At 42.4% G+C, this 16,497-nt stretch overlaps 1 long non-coding RNA gene across 3 annotated transcripts in view; it reads left to right on the top strand.

The window, feature by feature from the left end:
• Positions 1-743: 743 nt before the first annotated feature.
• Positions 744-16,497, top strand: part of LOC135453644 (uncharacterized) — a 110,961-nt gene continuing 95,207 nt past the window's right edge. For 2 of the 3 annotated variants that reach the window (XR_010441910.1, XR_010441911.1), the window contains exons 1-2: positions 744-862; positions 5,053-5,115. This is a non-coding gene — a long non-coding RNA (uncharacterized LOC135453644). Of the gene's footprint in view, positions 863-5,052; positions 5,116-11,457; positions 11,505-16,497 lie in introns of those variants that run through there. The other variant, XR_010441912.1, reaches the window with a different exon arrangement.

Below are 16,497 nucleotides of genomic sequence, written 5' to 3'. Positions count from 1 at the left end.
AAGCGTGCCAGGGCTGCCCTGTGCAGCTGAACACAGCGTGGGCTCCCTGCCTGCCCTGTGGAACAGCTTTGTGCTCTCCCTTCTGTCCTTACCCAGCTGTCACCTCAGGCAGGACACCCAGCCAGGGGGACAAACCCACACCTCAGTTCGGCCAGGAGCAAACACCGTCCAGACAAGCTGGAAATTGGCTCATCCTACAGGAAGCCCAGCTCTCATTCATACTTAGGTACATATGCTATCCACAGACTCTGCTCTTGAACTATTTATTTATTTATTTATTTACCACATTTCCATAATTTTGCTTCTGACAGTTAATGAAGGTTTTTTGTATAAAAGCATATGGTCCAGTGATTCAACTGTGATAGTTCATGTACAAAGAAATCACTCTTCCTATCCTGATTAAATTGTCATAATAATTGTTTCTCGACCTCACTGCTGAAGATGAATCCAGCAAATACACCCAGTTCATGTTTTCCTTCCAGGTCTAAAGCAATTTCCATTTCCAGCAACATTCTACCGGAGTGGGTCCCTTCTTTGGGGCTACCGGGCTTCACATGGGAATCTTTGCAATGTGGTCAATAAAGCATCAGCGAAACATCACCTGCTCAGGCCCTTTATCATCGCGAGGCTCCCGCCGCGCCGCTCCGAGGGGAGCTGGCACCGCCCGTGTCCGCCCCTGGTCCGCCCCGGGTCCGGACCGCCCCGCCCGGCCCGCACCCCCCGCACCCCCGGCCGGTCCCGGCCCTGCCGCTGCCCCCGTAGGGCCCGCCCGGAACCATGCGCAGCCCGGCAGGATGCGCGGCTGGGCAGGATGCGCGGTCCGGCAGGATGCGCGGCTGGGCAGGATGCGCTGCGCGCCCAGGTGGGTGCGCCCGGCGGGCCCGGGGCTGGGGCGGTGCGGGGCCGTGCGCGGGGCCGGGCCGGAGCTCGGGGGGAGGAGGGAGGGCGGTGCTGGGTCCGCAGCGCTGCGCTCAGGCGGGGCGGGGGTCGCGGGATGCGCCGGGCCGGACGGGCAGAGGGGCCGGAGGGGCCCGGGAGCCGTCCTGCCCGAGCGGCTGCGGCGGGGCCAGCGGAGCCAGCGGAGCCGAGCCGGCGGAGCGGGGCTCGCCTGGGGCCGGGATGTGAGCGGGGCCGGGACCGACGGCGCTCCCGTGCTCCCACCGCCCCGCTCCCATCGCCCCGCTCCCATCGCTCTGCTCCCACCGCCCCGGTCCCACCGGCCCTCTCCCATCGCCCCGCTCCCATCTCCCCGCTCCCCTCGCCGTGCTCTCATCTCCCCTCGCCCCGCTCCCCGCGCCCCGCTCCCGGCTGGGATCACGGCGGCTGCCGGAGGGAAGCAGCCGCCCCTGCTCGTCCGAGCCGCTGCTCCCTGAAGGCAGCGCTGGGCTCCTGCGCCTCTTCCCCCCCGAAAAGCAGACACTGCAGAACGTGTCCGAGATGAGCATCAGCCACTGAAACGGCCTCGAACGACGGGGGAAGGAAGCGGGGCTGGGAAAGGGCTTCGGGAGACACCCGCTGAGGTGGCAGGCATGTGGCATCCCTTGGGGCTTTGCTCCACTGCTGGCAGCAAGGCTCTGGCAGCGTGGGAGAGGTCATTTTTGGCATTTATTTGAATACTTGATAACAAGGCATGGCACGTAAAAGGACCACTAAATTTAATTTTTTTTCCCCTCAACTGTGACAATTCAGGAGTTATGCCTGTCACGTTGCTCTTGGGAGAGTGTTTTCAGTCAGCAAGTGTTGTTTAAAATCAAAACGTTTGTGGGAATTTTTCTGTGTCAGCAAAGTTAGGAACCTCCCTGGTTTCCAGTGAGCTTGGCTCCATGGCTGCCTGCCTGGTGGGCTGCTGCAGAGCTGGGCCTCCAGCCTTTCTGGTTCTTGGAACTTTGACAGGCTGCTAGGAGAGATGCCTGGGACTTCAGGGAGCTAGAGAGGTGGGACTGGAATACCCACAGAATTTTGTTCAACTTATTCTTGTGTTATGAGAATATGACAAGTGTGTGGGGGAAATATTATCTACTGTTTTCCATTAGGATGTAAATCTGTTCCTTGGAAAAAGTTCCTGTTCTTTGTGATCAAAAATGCCACTTCTTGTTCGAGTCTATTTCTACTCCCAAATGAGTTAAAGCAGCCAGCATCTGTTTGACTGCTAGACCATCTCTGTTGACACAATTGTTTTCTTAGGAATCACCTTTCAGCTGTTGATAAGGGTTTGAACAAAGGAGGTGCCTGAAGGTAGTTAGAGCAGAATTTCTACCACTGCAAAGTCCATTACCTGGTGGGAAGATGAAGACTGAATTGAGAAAATTCATAGAGACTTGGTTGTAAAAACTTGAATACAGCTGGCTGTGAGAGCTGCTGTTCCAGAGTGAAATAATCAGTGCCCACTGTATGGGACCAGAACAAATTATTACTGTTTTACCTGCTGGTGTTCTGTGAATTCAAAAACTGCTGTCATGTGTCCTGGAATAATGACTGTGTATGTAATGTACTTTGTGTTGTTAAATATTTACCTCTATTTAATGATTTAATGTTAATTATTGTGCTGACAATATGAATTCTTTTTAAAAAAATCCATGGCTTAAGTTTCTATTAGAACTGTTAAGCTCATATTCTTTGTAGAAAACTTGTGTTGCTAATCTTAAAATACTTCATTACAAAAAGTTACATTCTGAACTGTGTCACTTCTCGATCCAAACTGGTTCTTTCTGTCATCAAGCTCCTATTAATATAATTTCTAAAATTACAAAATTAGGATGACTTGATGTGCTGAAAAATCAGCTCATCTTCAAAGACATTATTGCTGATGTTTAAAAAAAAAGGTTTGGTGGTAAGGAACATTGCTCATTTTTTTTAGGTTTTTTGTTTGGGCCTCTTCATTTATAGTTACTGGCATGTTATGTTCCTTGGTTTCATACTGGGGTGGGAAAATGTGAATTGCATTGCTTGGAACAGATTGTGCCATGGGAAGGACCTGGGTGGTTGTGCTGCCTGTGTGAGGCTGTGGGGTTTGACGCCTCACAGAGTTCACAGTGCTGCCATGGCTTTTGCTTGGTTTTCTTTTTCAGAGCGGTCCTTATGGTGTGGCTGTAAAATAGCAGCCCTTCTTGTCAAGTCATTGTGTTTAATGCCTCCCTTTTTCTTCAGCTCCTGTAGAAACACATTTCTGATACATGTCTATGTGAAGGTTAAGCCTTTCTCCCCTTCTGATAAGAGAAACAATGGGATATTTCAAGCTATTTGGCAATTTACTTGCAGCATGATCCATGATGTGCATATGTGTTAGTGATCCTAGTAACTCAGCAAGGAAGTGCAAAGTTAACAGGTTTTTTTCCTTGCCAGTGAGGTTCTCATTTGCTTTTCAGTCTTACTTTGTTTGTAATACTGTTCAAGTTAATGTACTTTTAGAATTACTTTGGGAATGTCCAATAAAAGCTAAGTTGCAATAATCTGTTTATTAAAAATGAACTCAAGTACACTTTTCCATGATTTTGCAGTTATTTTTATGAATGTACTGTAATTGGAGTTTGCATTTATTATTAAAATGATTTCAGTGTGACTCTTCAGTGTGCAGCTCATTAAAAACAGTGATTTAAATACAAAATATAGTTTCGTAAGACATATCTTTAGTTCAATTAAGAATTTCTGCAGAAAAGAAAATTAAACCATAGATCTAGTGAATTAAATTTTATATAAAAACTGAAGAAATAATCGCTAAACAATACTAATATATGTAACAATTAGCATATGGTAGTTTCAAATACATATACATTAACATTCTGGATTGAGGTTCATCCAGTGTGAATTTGAGTGTGATTTAATATTGGGAAAGGAATTAGCAGCCAGGTCTGCAGTTCTTTTCCCAGCTCCCTTCATAATTCAGCACACAGTGTTTCACACCTAGTGAAGGGAAGAGTGCATTTTCTTTTTCTGCATGTTTGTGTGATCTAAGGAACATTCTAATGTTCATAGAATGTGAAATGTAAAGGCAGATAGGGCAGCAATGTAACTTTTGCCTTAGATCTCCCCTAAATTATCTCTCCTTATGTGCTTTGGTGCAAGTGACAGTACAAAATAGAGGACAGGGTAAAGTCAGACCCCTTGGTAAATACCCAGATTTTTCATTAGCTGAACTCTGGGTGATCTTCAGAGTTGTAAAAAGAAGTGTGATTGCAGCAAATAGCATGAAAATATTGACATGTATGACTTGGTATTTTGGACACCAGGGGAGCTGAGGCTGCAAACTGCAGCTGTGAAAGTACACAGAGATCTTCCCCAGATTAAATGGCAAGGCCTAATTGATTTTGAGGCAGCTGGTTTTAGTTGTTTCAACAAGGAGTGGATTTAATTGTTCTATAAAAGCTTTGGCATAGCTGAATGAAGACAGTTAAATGTTGTTAATTAATTGCACAATTCTGCATTCTATCTGATTTTAAAACATTCCAAGGATCTTAAGCCCCGATGATGAAATTGTGTGCTCACACGGAATATTGAACACCCCCTGCATTGCTTTTTAGAGAGAAGTTCTCGATGATGGAATGTATCATCCAGTTCAAACCAATGCTTTTTAAACTACTGTGGAAGGAAGAGAATGGATTTTTGATAGGTAGCGTGTATTTTTGAGAGTGCCCTCTGATCTTTTTCATCTGTGCAGAGCTTAATTTTTTCTAATGGTTTGAATTTCATGCAGCTTGCCTTTCAAGGCTAGAATACTAAACCTCTGAGATCTCTGAGAAAAGTGTAGGAGTGAATTTCTAGACTCCAATTCCTTGGAGTCTGTTTTCAGATGGATTTTTGTTATTAGACAATTCTTAAAATTTATGATGAGAGGGTTTTTTCAGAGATAATTAGGAAATGTGAAGGTCTAGTTCCATTAATGTTGATAGAATTTGGCATGAAAGCTTTCTAAACATCTTAGGAAGTCTCAGCCTAACAATTCCTCTTCATTCTAGAAATGTTGGAAAATATTAAATACAATTTGCTTCTAGTAATTCTGGAAAATGGTAACTACAAAGCCTGATGTTTGAGCAATCCTGTCTTTTTCCCCCATAGGGCATTGTGGACCATTGTGTAACAGGAATGGTTCTCTCAGAACTGACTCGGGAAATGGATCTGGTGAGCGTCTTTTTTCCTTCTGCAAGGGATGCTGGTGAGGCCTTTCATGAAAAATATTTCTTAGCCATGAAGGGATTAAAACACCTTTCTTCTCTGACAAAAATACATATAGACACAGGAAACTTAGTGCAGGGACTCGTCCAGTACTGCATGCATCAGTTCTCTCATCACAGGCACCAGAACCCGTAAAGCAAAATGAACAACCAGTTGTATTTCTGCTCGTGAGTTTCTTTTGCCTACATCTTAACTTGAAGAATTTCTCAGGCCTATCCATCCAGAAAGAGGAACAACCTTGAAGGAAAAAAATGAGGCAAGCCAGGAACCTGTTGAGGCCTGCATTTAGAGCTGGGCCATGCTTTTCATTATTTCAAATAATGAAATCAAATAATTAATCTGCCAAATATCTGTCTAGTTTTAGCAACAAAGAAACATTGTTTATTCATCCCTTACTTTTCTTGGGATGATTATTCAAGACCTTCAGCAAAGCCTTGTAAAAGAGCTGCCTCATTTTGTGACACCTCTCTGAAGAACACACCGGTGTTTGTGTGCTCTTTTGAACGAGGTGAGGCTTTTCATTATTGAACATAAATTGCTCACATAATTGCCCCTATTGTTTTCTGACTTGATGAATTCTGTGCTTAAATGGATTACGTGGCACCCAATTAAGCTCCAGTGGCCAAAAAAGGTTCAAAGACAAAAATTCAAGTCTTCTTTCTTCCACGTCTCTCTTGCTGTCTCTCCATCTCTCTGCCATCTCTCTATGTCTTGCCATAAAACTTGGACTGTATAAATTCTGAGCTTGTCTTCTTTTTTATGTTTTTCTTAATTTAATTGTATCTCAGTTTTGCTGGGCCCTACCATCTCAGTATTTGCTAAAATAATTATTTTCTTGAACTAGGAGAAACCAAGAAGAAAGACAAATTCTTGTGGTAAGGCAGCACTGTCAAATCAGGCCAAGGTGTTTTTCTCCTTGAGCAGTTCCCTCATCCTCTCTGTAACATTTAGGGGTAATTAATTCTGTAATTTCTCCAGAGCCTTGGCAGGAGGGGGTGAAGGGCTTTCATTTGTGTGTTCCACAAGTGTAAATTTTATTACTTGTGAGTTCTGCTCACTGTTTCCTGCAGTACTTCCTTTAATTATTGTGGGCAAAGAAGTGCAGAGGAGCTGCTGGTCAACAACTGGAAATTTAGCCTTATTTTTAGACTAGAGCTTGGAATAAAAAAGAAGGCTCTAGATTTAAAATGTGCATACTAGAGTCTTCCTATTGTAGTGAGCTGGGGATTATTGTGAATGACCAATTTCTTGTAGCAGAAACTTTCTTAATCCTTGTGCATGTTTGATTGTGTTCTTTTCCATCCACTAGCTAACCATGAAAAACGACATGCAACTTAGAAGCGGAGAAAAAGCTTTACATTTTCTCTTTTGTTTCTTGCCTTTCTAATCTACCCCGGGGCTCTGTGGTGTTAGCAATCTTCCGCTATTTTTTTATTAAAAGTGAAAGGTTTTAATATACAGGTTTACAGATGAAGTAGCTACTGACTTCCAATCCAGTGGCTGTACCAGACCTGACAAAAAGTGAGAATTAATTTTAAGAATTACTAGGGAATTCAGATTTCAAGGAATAGATAGCAGAAGAACTCGTGAGGTTAAATAAAGGAATATTCCTTTTAAAAATTAATTAAATTTTCTTGGCTGACACAGACTGAAATTGATTCTTTGAATTGAATCTTGTTAATGTGGAAATATTTACCAGGGAAGGATTTAGGGCAGAAAAATCGTTGGTTCAGATGTTTTAGGACAGACAGAAGTGGAGGGACTGACCCTGCATTATATGGTACATATGTAAATTTGTTTCTATGTACAAGAGCTTCAGTGCCCAGGGAACCCAAACTGCTCTTCTGCACTTGCAGTTTGAGACCCCTGAAGTTTCTCAGACTTGTGTTTGTTTCACTCTGGAAGGGATGCTCCAAGTAAAAAGAAACCCAACAAAGCTCTTTTACAAATTCACCACAGTGTAACACACACATCTGAGGAAATTTCAAATTACAAAGTAATTATAAAAACATTATGTTGATGTTTATGTTTAATCATGGCCAATTAGCATAATTAGCATCTAAACAAGGAGAAATCTTGTCGCGGGTGTTGGCGCCAGGCACGCGACAAGAGCGCACAGCGCACGTGCGGCTGCGGTTCGGGGTTGGGCGCCCCCTTTAGAGGGGCTTTGAATTTCTCGCGCACATGCACGTGATTGGTTGGAGCCTTAGCTCCGCCCAGCTCCCTGGCCAATGGGATGGGTGCATTGATGATAGTTCCAGGGGATTGGCTGGGATCCGCTGTTTGGGTTTGAATCCAGCCAATCATTGCCTTACCCGGGCACACCTTCACCCTGTTCCTGCTGAGCTGGGCTGAGCTGGGCTGGGCCGCTCGCGGTCCATTGGGGCCGATCCATCTGTGCTGCTCACAGACCAGCTGCTGCTCCCGCTAAATCCTAGAACAGCCTTAAAGCTGGGTAAACAGAAATAGCTGATGGGTTCCCAAAGAGATTGGCTGTGCTTTCATTTCAGAATTCTTCCTGAAAATGTTTGTTTGTGTCATTAAGAGTTTTCCGGATGATTTCTTTGACGGATGCTCGGTTACCCCAGTAGTAAAATGAAGAGGTAGAACTGGCAATTCTATGGTTCTTGGATCAGCATGAGAGCCAAGCTTCAGCACAGCTCAAAGGTAAATAATTGTTGTAAACCACAACATTTGAACTCAAACAATCTGTGCAGAAATGAACTTGCCAATATATCTCACCCATAAAAGCTCTTGAGAGCTCAGCTGAGGGAAAATGACTGGATGGAGAGAGACAGAACCACTTACTGAGATGTTCATCTAATCAGGCTTCCTACCATTTATGCTTTGGAGTTTTGGCATGCAGGGAGTTAATATTTTCGCAGCAAAGTTCATTAAACAATTTTAGGTTACTTTGCATTTCAATTTTTTATTTCAAACATTTAGCTGGGTTCTGCTATATTGTGTTATATTTCACAGCTGGGTACACAAGATTTATTCTTTTAATAGTTCTGTTCTTTTGACGGTTATTCATTTATGTGGTTTCCACTGTATTTCTCACATTACTTGGCTTTTCTGCATTTTAAATATGGAAAAGGAAAAGTAAGATGCATTTTTGAAGAAGCAGCAGTTAATTCACCTTAACTGTAGGGGACAGTCATAATGTAGATGTTATAAAGAGAATGTCAGTAAGATGAGATGAATTTATCTTGAGAAAGAATTCTGTTGGAGCCTCAAGCAAATCTTTAGCAAGAATTGTGACAGTGACTGAGGTTTGGCTTCACTTGTGTAGCATGCCTTCCTTGCTTTCTGGAGGACAGTACCAATCTCCAGAATATTTTTACCTCTTCAGGTTTGAAATGTACTTCAACTTTCTCACTATTAAAAGGAAAGTTATGCACTGTACTGAATTACTTTTCCATTAAAGCAGTGTGTTCCTTTCAGTTGTCAGAGCTGACTTGTTCTTTTAAAATCTGGTGGACTTCTCTAATGCTAAGGGACAGGAAGTACCCCATAAAAGTGTACTGGTGCTCCAGGTATTTTCATGAGCAAAATTCCTACTAATGAGACTCCAAAGGCAGTGTGGCTCTACAGTAGTTGTTGTTCTGATCTGTAATTTCTCTTTATTATAATAATATTATTTTTATTTGTATTCATTTGTTCCTAAATTATTTTATTATACCATTATAATTACTCTTTTCACTTTATCCGATGTTGAGGATTTCTGTTTCCCCTGTTATCCCGCCTGATGGGGGTGTAACTGCCTGGAGAGGCCCCATCACTGTAAAGTGTGCTCTGAGGGATTGGGCAGGAGATTGTACCGCAAACTTTTTATATCCATCCTTAGTGAGAGCTGGAGGAAGCATTTGTGTGTGTGTGGAGCAGCAAGCAGAAATGGTCAGTGCATTATTTGTATTTAAGCACCTGGAGCTCTGTTATCAGTAGGAAAAATGTCCAGGCTGACCCTTTGCCAGCTCAGCAGTGTGCTGTGGATGACCACAAGCCTGGCTCTGCCCCTGCACTGTATAGGGAGGGTGAAATGGTAATTACTGAGGAAATGCTGCCTAATGTTTCCAGCCGATTTATTGAAGAGCACTTGGAACAGAAAGAAATAAGCTGTACTATAAGGATGTGGTGAAACACTGTAGGGTGAATGTAAGAAAACGGTTTTGTGTTGATTCATTGTCTCTGTTTTTTCTCTGCCCCATCAGTGGACATGAGTCAAACTGGTGATAAATCTATTTCATACACTGCTTTTGCCCCAGGCATGTGCTCCTATGGAACCAGGCTGGGACAGGAGGAGTTCTTCAAGGCTCTCCTGGTATGTAACCATTCAAAGGATGTTCCCGAATTCCAGCTCCACTCTTGACCCCTAGAGTTCATTGCAAATGCACTTTCAAAGTGATTTTTTTTTCAACAGTTTGATTACATTATTTACCACTATCCTTTAGTTTGCAGTCAAATTTTTGTTGTGTTCTAGCAGGCCTAGAGCAGGTACAGGAGCCCCTCATGTGCATGGGCAGATTCCCATGGTCTGGAGCGCAGTATTTGCCAGCTCATCTCACAAACGCTGTGTGAAGGCATCTTAGCTCTCTGTTTTGGTGCTTTTGTACACATTTTCAATGATGTGGGCTGAGCTGTGTGTGTGTGTGCGGCTCAGAGGCAGCAGAAGGCAGCACTGGGCGCTGCTGTAGCAGCTCAGAGAGCAGCAGATGGCACGCTGCCCCCGCGCTGCAAATCCTCACATTCGGGTCCTGCTGGCAGCTCTCTGCAAACTGGCAAGAAACTTGGAACCAGGAAAGTCAGACATACATCAAATGACTAAGTTAATACAGATTTATATAAATGTTCAGGACTGCTTGGATTGTTCTATTTACAGAATGGATAATGGAAAATTTTCATGCTTCAGTTATGTTGTAATGATTTTTTTTGCTCATATGCTTTCATACTGACAAACAGAAAATGATTAGACAACGGTGAAGAGTCTGATGTAAGTGTAGAACAAGTCTCCTATATAAATATATAAATTTTGTTCAATAATTAACTCATATTCTTAAGCATGTGCATGTAATAAAAGCAAACTCATTATAGGAAAAGAGAAGTGGCTAGGTAAATGAATGCCTTCTTATTAACCAGCCCACTGGGGCTTACTGTCTGAGGAAGGAGAGCAAAACCTCAGAGATTTCTTCAATGATGCTGTAATACACTTTTAGTGCCATAACCATCCCAGTACAAAAATGATGCATCAAGATTAACTGGCTGTGGAACAGACAGACTTTTGAATGAGTATATACATAATAAATTTCTGCTGAATACTGGACTGGACTCTCTGATAACTATGCAGGACTGTTAATACTGGTCTATCAATTGTCTGTCAGTACATATTTTGTTTTAATGCTGGCATGACTTAGTTTTCATAGTGTCACTGTTTTGTGGTGTATTGCTGGTTTGGATGCTGGCAGGGTAGGAGGAAGAAAGTTGTCTGGAAAAGCAGAGCTGCTAAGCAGACACTTGCCCTCAGAGGGCGGAAAAGCCAAAGGAGGGGTTTGTAGCCTTGTCTGGAGCAGTTCAGTGTGCAGCCATTCCCGGTTCTCCTGGGACAGGCTGGATCAGCAGCCTGCAGGATGGGCAGGGGTTGGCTGTGCCTGCCCCTAAAGGGCCATAAGATATTGCCGTTGTCAATGTAACTGGTAAGTCTTGCCAATTAATGTATCAAAGGAAATGCCACTGAACGAAGGTAGTAGTTACTGAAATTTCTTCAGTTCACTGAGAATCATGGACTTGAAACAAGTTTAAGGTGCATTCATACTCGGGAGTTCTGACTTTTGTAACAGTTCCTTTTCCACATATACACTGTCACAGTGATTGTAAAAAAGAGATTGCTTTGGTTGAAGATTTTTCTCATGAGATTGCATGGGAGTTATTCTGGAAGTGAAAAATAGTTCTAGTTCTTGGACATTATAGGCATAGAGGCAGGAAGTTCTTTTTATCGTTAGTTCAATTGCATTGTACTTTTCTGGGGGAATGCTTGTGCTCGTTTAACATTTTGTGATTGAAACCAGAATCATTTAGGGGACAGTGCTGGAGGAAGGGGCACATAGGAGGTGGCTGTGTGCCCGGTGCAGGCGGGGCGGGCTCGGTGCCGCCGCTGTTCCGTTGCCCGGTTCCGGTGCCCGGTGCCGGTGCCCGGTTCCGGTGCCCGGTGCCGGTGCCCGGTTCCGGTGCCGCCGCTGTTCCGGTGCCCGGCGCGGGCCCAGCCCGGTGCGCGGCGCTGTTGCACCGGAGTTGGGCGGGACGAGCGCGGCCGCCGGGAAATGTCGCCGTGCTCTCCTCAGGTAGCTGCGTGTGCCGGGCGGTGCTTGTTTGGTCCGTTCATTTTGTTATTAACGTGCACTTAGGCGAGCTCTTTACGGTGAGCGATTGCCGGTTCCCTGCTCGGTAGCCCTGAACGAGCTCAGACAATCCTGGCGTGGTTAATCCGTGCCGGGTACTGCAGCTTGAGGGAGCCCTCTGGAAGTGAAGATCCCTGGCAACGGGGTGTTCCAGCAAGCTGTGTTTTTATTTTGCCCCATCTTTAAATAGCAGTGATGGGGACCCAAGGTGGGAGAGCGAAGTGAAAATCCTGCAGGGTTTCTGGGGAGCAGCCTCTTGTACCCGTGCAGAGATAAAGTCACCGCCTGTCGGTCCCACAGGCTCGGAACCTGGGCTTTTACACTTGGCAGATCTGCACTATCATAAAACGTATCTCAAGGGTTTAGAATTTAGACTACAGTGCGTTTAGGGGGGAGGGAAAAAAAAAAAAAAGCTTTCTTGCTGGGTTGTGTTTGCAGCAGCTGAAAGCCAGACGCGTATAGCCAGGTGTCCCCTAAGCACTGAACACAGGCTTGTCCTCTCACCTGGAAGGGGCCTTCTCTTGTTATTTTGAGATTTCTTCAGTATGTGTATATCTCTGATTACATTGCCTGCAGACACAAAGCATGACCTAGCAAAAAAGAGAAATACACTTGTTGTGCAGCATGCGACCCCTGTGCAGTGCGAGAGCAGAGATCGGCAGCAGTGCCACTGCCTTCACTGGGATCCTTGCGAGTGGAGGAGCTGAGCTGTGAATGGCTGAGCAAAGCTCTGGGCCCTGGCATCTCCATGATTAATGATATCTTAACCCTTATGAATGATTATCCTTTCCTGGCTGTAAAATACATACACTGTTTTATTTCATTACCACGAGGTGAAGATCCAACACTGACAGGTGCTGGGAATTAGCAGGCAGTTTTGAAATTGTTCTGTGCACTAGAAATTAGATCTCATTTTAATTCAGCTTTTCCAAACTAGTAAATGAGGTTAATGCCATACATATTCAGCTGATATGGATGAAGAAATTGATATAAAGTAGATCAACATAGCTACAGGGCTACTTTAATTTATACGTAAAGAGGCAGTGATAAATGAAAGTAATGTAGTAGTGGTCACTAAACTCCTCAGCCATCAGGGATTCAATAGTGTTAGCTGCTCATTAAAGACATGGTTTGGGTTATCTCAAATAGAAATTTGATAAGAAATAGCCAACTAACCCTTAATTAGCAAAACATAGAAAATACTAATTATGCCTTAATTAGCTTTTCTTTTAATGTACTGAAATTGTTACTTTTTGTGTAGCACAAATGGATAGTTATATCAACAATAAATAGGTTGTTTTAATAACTTTCTTTTACCTCTGGGAAAACCACACTCCAATTTTAATATGCAATAATGCTTCTCTCTAGCCTGTAGGAGATGAAAATTATTAAGTAGCTCTATTTTTTGAAGATCTTACAGCAGCTTTGGGAAGAATTATTTCACTATGCATCAATTATTTTTAATTGAACTGAATATATTTCAGATTGCATGAAATGCCTCTCATTTAAGTTTAACATTTAGAGTTTGTTAAGGAAATATTACAGTGAGAATTGCATACAACTTATTTCTGTGGCATTTTCTAGGAAGAATAAAAAATGGTTGTTTCAGAAGAAAAATATTTTCACTGGTGTTTTTTCCTTCACTGGGCCAAATCTCATTTTTGCTCTGTTTCGTAGCTCCCACACTGCTCTCATCCAGTCTCTCTGCAGTTTACGTAGGAAAAGAAAGTCGGGATTGGCTTTGCTGGGTCTGGGATCCTCTGGTGCTGGTGGAAAGCTGCAGCAGCTGTTGCACAATTCCACACCCGTGAGAGCTTTCCCCCAGGGTGTGAGCAGGAGGAACAGCCCAGCACAGCTCCCTGTGGTTCATCAGACACAGCAGGTTTGTGCTTTTCCAGCTACAGGATGGCAGGGAAGCACGGAGTAGTGCTCACCATGTAAAATCCACATTCACTTAACAGCCCATACTGAATTAAATAGAAGGTAAGTGTTAGTACAGAAGTCAGAATAAGTTCTCAGTAATAAAACCTTGGCAAACTTTAAATTACAATGGCTGCCCTTTAACTGCTTTTGGAAATTTCTTTATTGAATTTCTCCATTACCTGGCAATTCTGTACTGTAAACACACTGTCAGGACATAGAGAAAACTCTGTGCAATCATAAACACCGAGTTCCTCATTAGGCTGAGTGGTAAAGTGTTCTTCTCTTTACATGTCCTCAATTCCATAATTTTTACGTGGTTGTTTATGTGTGAGTTGATGCTTTTCTTCATGCACTGTACAGCACATTCCTTTCTGCCTTTGCTTGGGGAGTTTTTATTCTGCTTTCTCTTTTCTCTGATTTTGCATGATATAGTCCTGCCTTCCTCCTTCTGCTACGATGACATTGTAAGTCCTTAAGTCCTTAAAACCTCCTTTTCTTTTTTTCCCCCTGAATTGCAGTGTATTTGCTGTTCTGTCACTTACACCTTTGTCTCTCTCACTCATTACCTTTGGACTCCTTGCTCATGACAACCAAACCTGTATAAATCATTATAGAGATATCCATTACTCACGTTTGCAATTAAAGCACTGATTTAAATGCCACACTATTTTATTTTAGAATTTTATAACACGAATCAGGCAATACGAGCAATAAATAATAAGCACAGTTCAGTTCTTCACTTGACTGTTGCTGAGCTTTATTTTGTAGCTGCTAATAAAGGCACATTATCATGTTCAGGGATTGCAATTATCACTGAAATGTGTATGTCCATTAACTGCAACATTAGGCTGAGGGTATAATTACTGTCTAGAGCCAATATCTGTGTGAAGTTACATCTATGATGCTATTAAGCTATAAGCAATATTTGTAAACTAATATTTAAACATTGCAGGATTGATTCCATCACTTGCCAATTTAAAATCTAATCCTACTTCCACTCGAAATCATTGATGATTTAAGTGTTTGGCAAATAAATAATTGAGTTATTTGGATGTGAGTATAATTTGTGATGTGAGAGAGAATACGGTTTTCCTAATAACAAGTGCCCAGAATGAACTGAGCTGGTGGCAGGAGGAGAGAGAAGCTGTGGTGACAAGAAAATGCTGATAAAGTAGTGGTACAGTGTGTCACAAAATGCTGCAAACAGGATGAATTTTTCTCAGAGTTACATTTCAGACAATTTAGTACAGCAATTTAACAACATAAAAACTTGCTGCATGCTTAAAGGACAAGAAGGAAAAGACTTTCCTAATAATATCACAAGTGTGTTTTGAAGAGGAATGAGGTTGAGTTTGTGCATTGATTTGCTTTAGGAAAAAATCTAGTGTTTCTGCTGACAGAACATGAAACTGCCTGTGAAATTAGGTGGATAGTTCATTTGCAAAACTGGTCTAAGTTGCCTGTCAGTAATTCCACACATGGAGATGTTTGCATCTGTAATGAAGCAACCTTTTGATACATTTTGTTTTTGTATGCAAAATATGCATAGTAGTAATTGACTTTTAAGTGCTTGTGTGAATTAATATTCTGTTGTATTTCCTTGGCATGTGAGTGATAGCCACCCCTTTGGTTAATTTGGTTACCTGTCTCAGTAATGGATAGTTAGGGAATGCTGTTTGGCAGTAAATGTTAAGAGAATCAGTCTTTCAGCATGTTACATCTTATTCTGAATGCAAGTGTGTTTCAGATTTTTCTAGGAGAGAAGAACTTTTGCATTGCTAAATGATTTTTTTTTTTTTCTGGTACAGATATACCTAATAGGTCCCTAATAGAATTCTTCTTTCTGCTTTATAACAGTTGTTTTGGATTCAGCTTTCATGTGTCTGTTTTGTGGCTTTTCAGCCTCTGCTTTGTTTTTGATGGCCAGACTTGGTTGTTCTGACAAACACTGTTTGCTGTGGGCAGACACTGTTTGCTGCCCACATCACTAAATATGACTTTGTATTTATTAGATTGTTAGTGATTTTTATGTTGATTATGCTCTTTGTTTCAAAATCCACATATTTCACCTCAAGCAGATTCTCTTCCCTGAGTAACCTCGAACTGCTGGACCTTTTCTCTTGGGCTGCATTTCCCAAAACCAACCTAGCAAGAAGGAATAAGTAGCAAATAGGGCATCTTGGGGAAAAAACAACCCCAGCAACCCAGGCTAACTTGACTTACTCATCTAAAATATATTGGTTTCATTGCTGTACATTGGCCTTGTATCTTCATTATTTAAGTAGCTTAATGAATTAATTTAACAGACCTTGCAGTAAGTAAATTAACCATCAGAGTTCAGAGCAGAGTGAATAATTTTTTAATATTAGACTACAGCAATTTTTATGATTCAAGTTAATTATTAAATTGCTTATTGAGTATTTGTGTAATTCAAAGAGAAAAATTATGCAAAGAACAATCCAGTAAGATCCCAGGAGGTTAGAAAATTCTTGTTGATACTGGGTGAGTTATTCACCGTTCTGTTTGGGTCCTGGATTTGTGGTGTGCACTGTCCAGCACTGCTGAAAGGGGGGTTGTATGATTTTACCTGATCAGTTGTTAACCTCTCCTGCAGAATTATTCATTAATTGAATTTAGTTACCAGCAATTAGTGTAGTACAAAGCCAGTCCTCTGGATGATCTTCTAGATTTTCCTTTAGAACAATGTTGTCAGTTTAGATTTATAAAGGGGAATATGTATTTGTCTGGCAGCATTGCTAAACAGGAATTGTTCCACAGCACTACATTTGGTTCATTTATTTTTTTTTCCCTGAGAAGATAATTGCTACTCAAGTAGCAATCTTCCCAGGCAGCTTCATGCACTGATGATTTTTATTCTTACATGTGAAACAAAGGTGAAATGGAGTAGATAAAGTGCAGACTTCCACCCTTTGTGACCTCAAGGTCAGTTGGTTTTGACCTTACAAAAAAGTGAGTGTTAAACACAGCATGGGAACTGTCCATCACTTGGGGC

The sequence above is a fragment of the Zonotrichia leucophrys genome, chromosome 13 (genome assembly GCF_028769735.1).
Source record: "Zonotrichia leucophrys gambelii isolate GWCS_2022_RI chromosome 13, RI_Zleu_2.0, whole genome shotgun sequence".
Taxonomy (NCBI): Eukaryota; Metazoa; Chordata; class Aves; order Passeriformes; family Passerellidae; genus Zonotrichia; species Zonotrichia leucophrys.
This window is presented reverse-complemented; position numbering and strand designations above follow the sequence as displayed.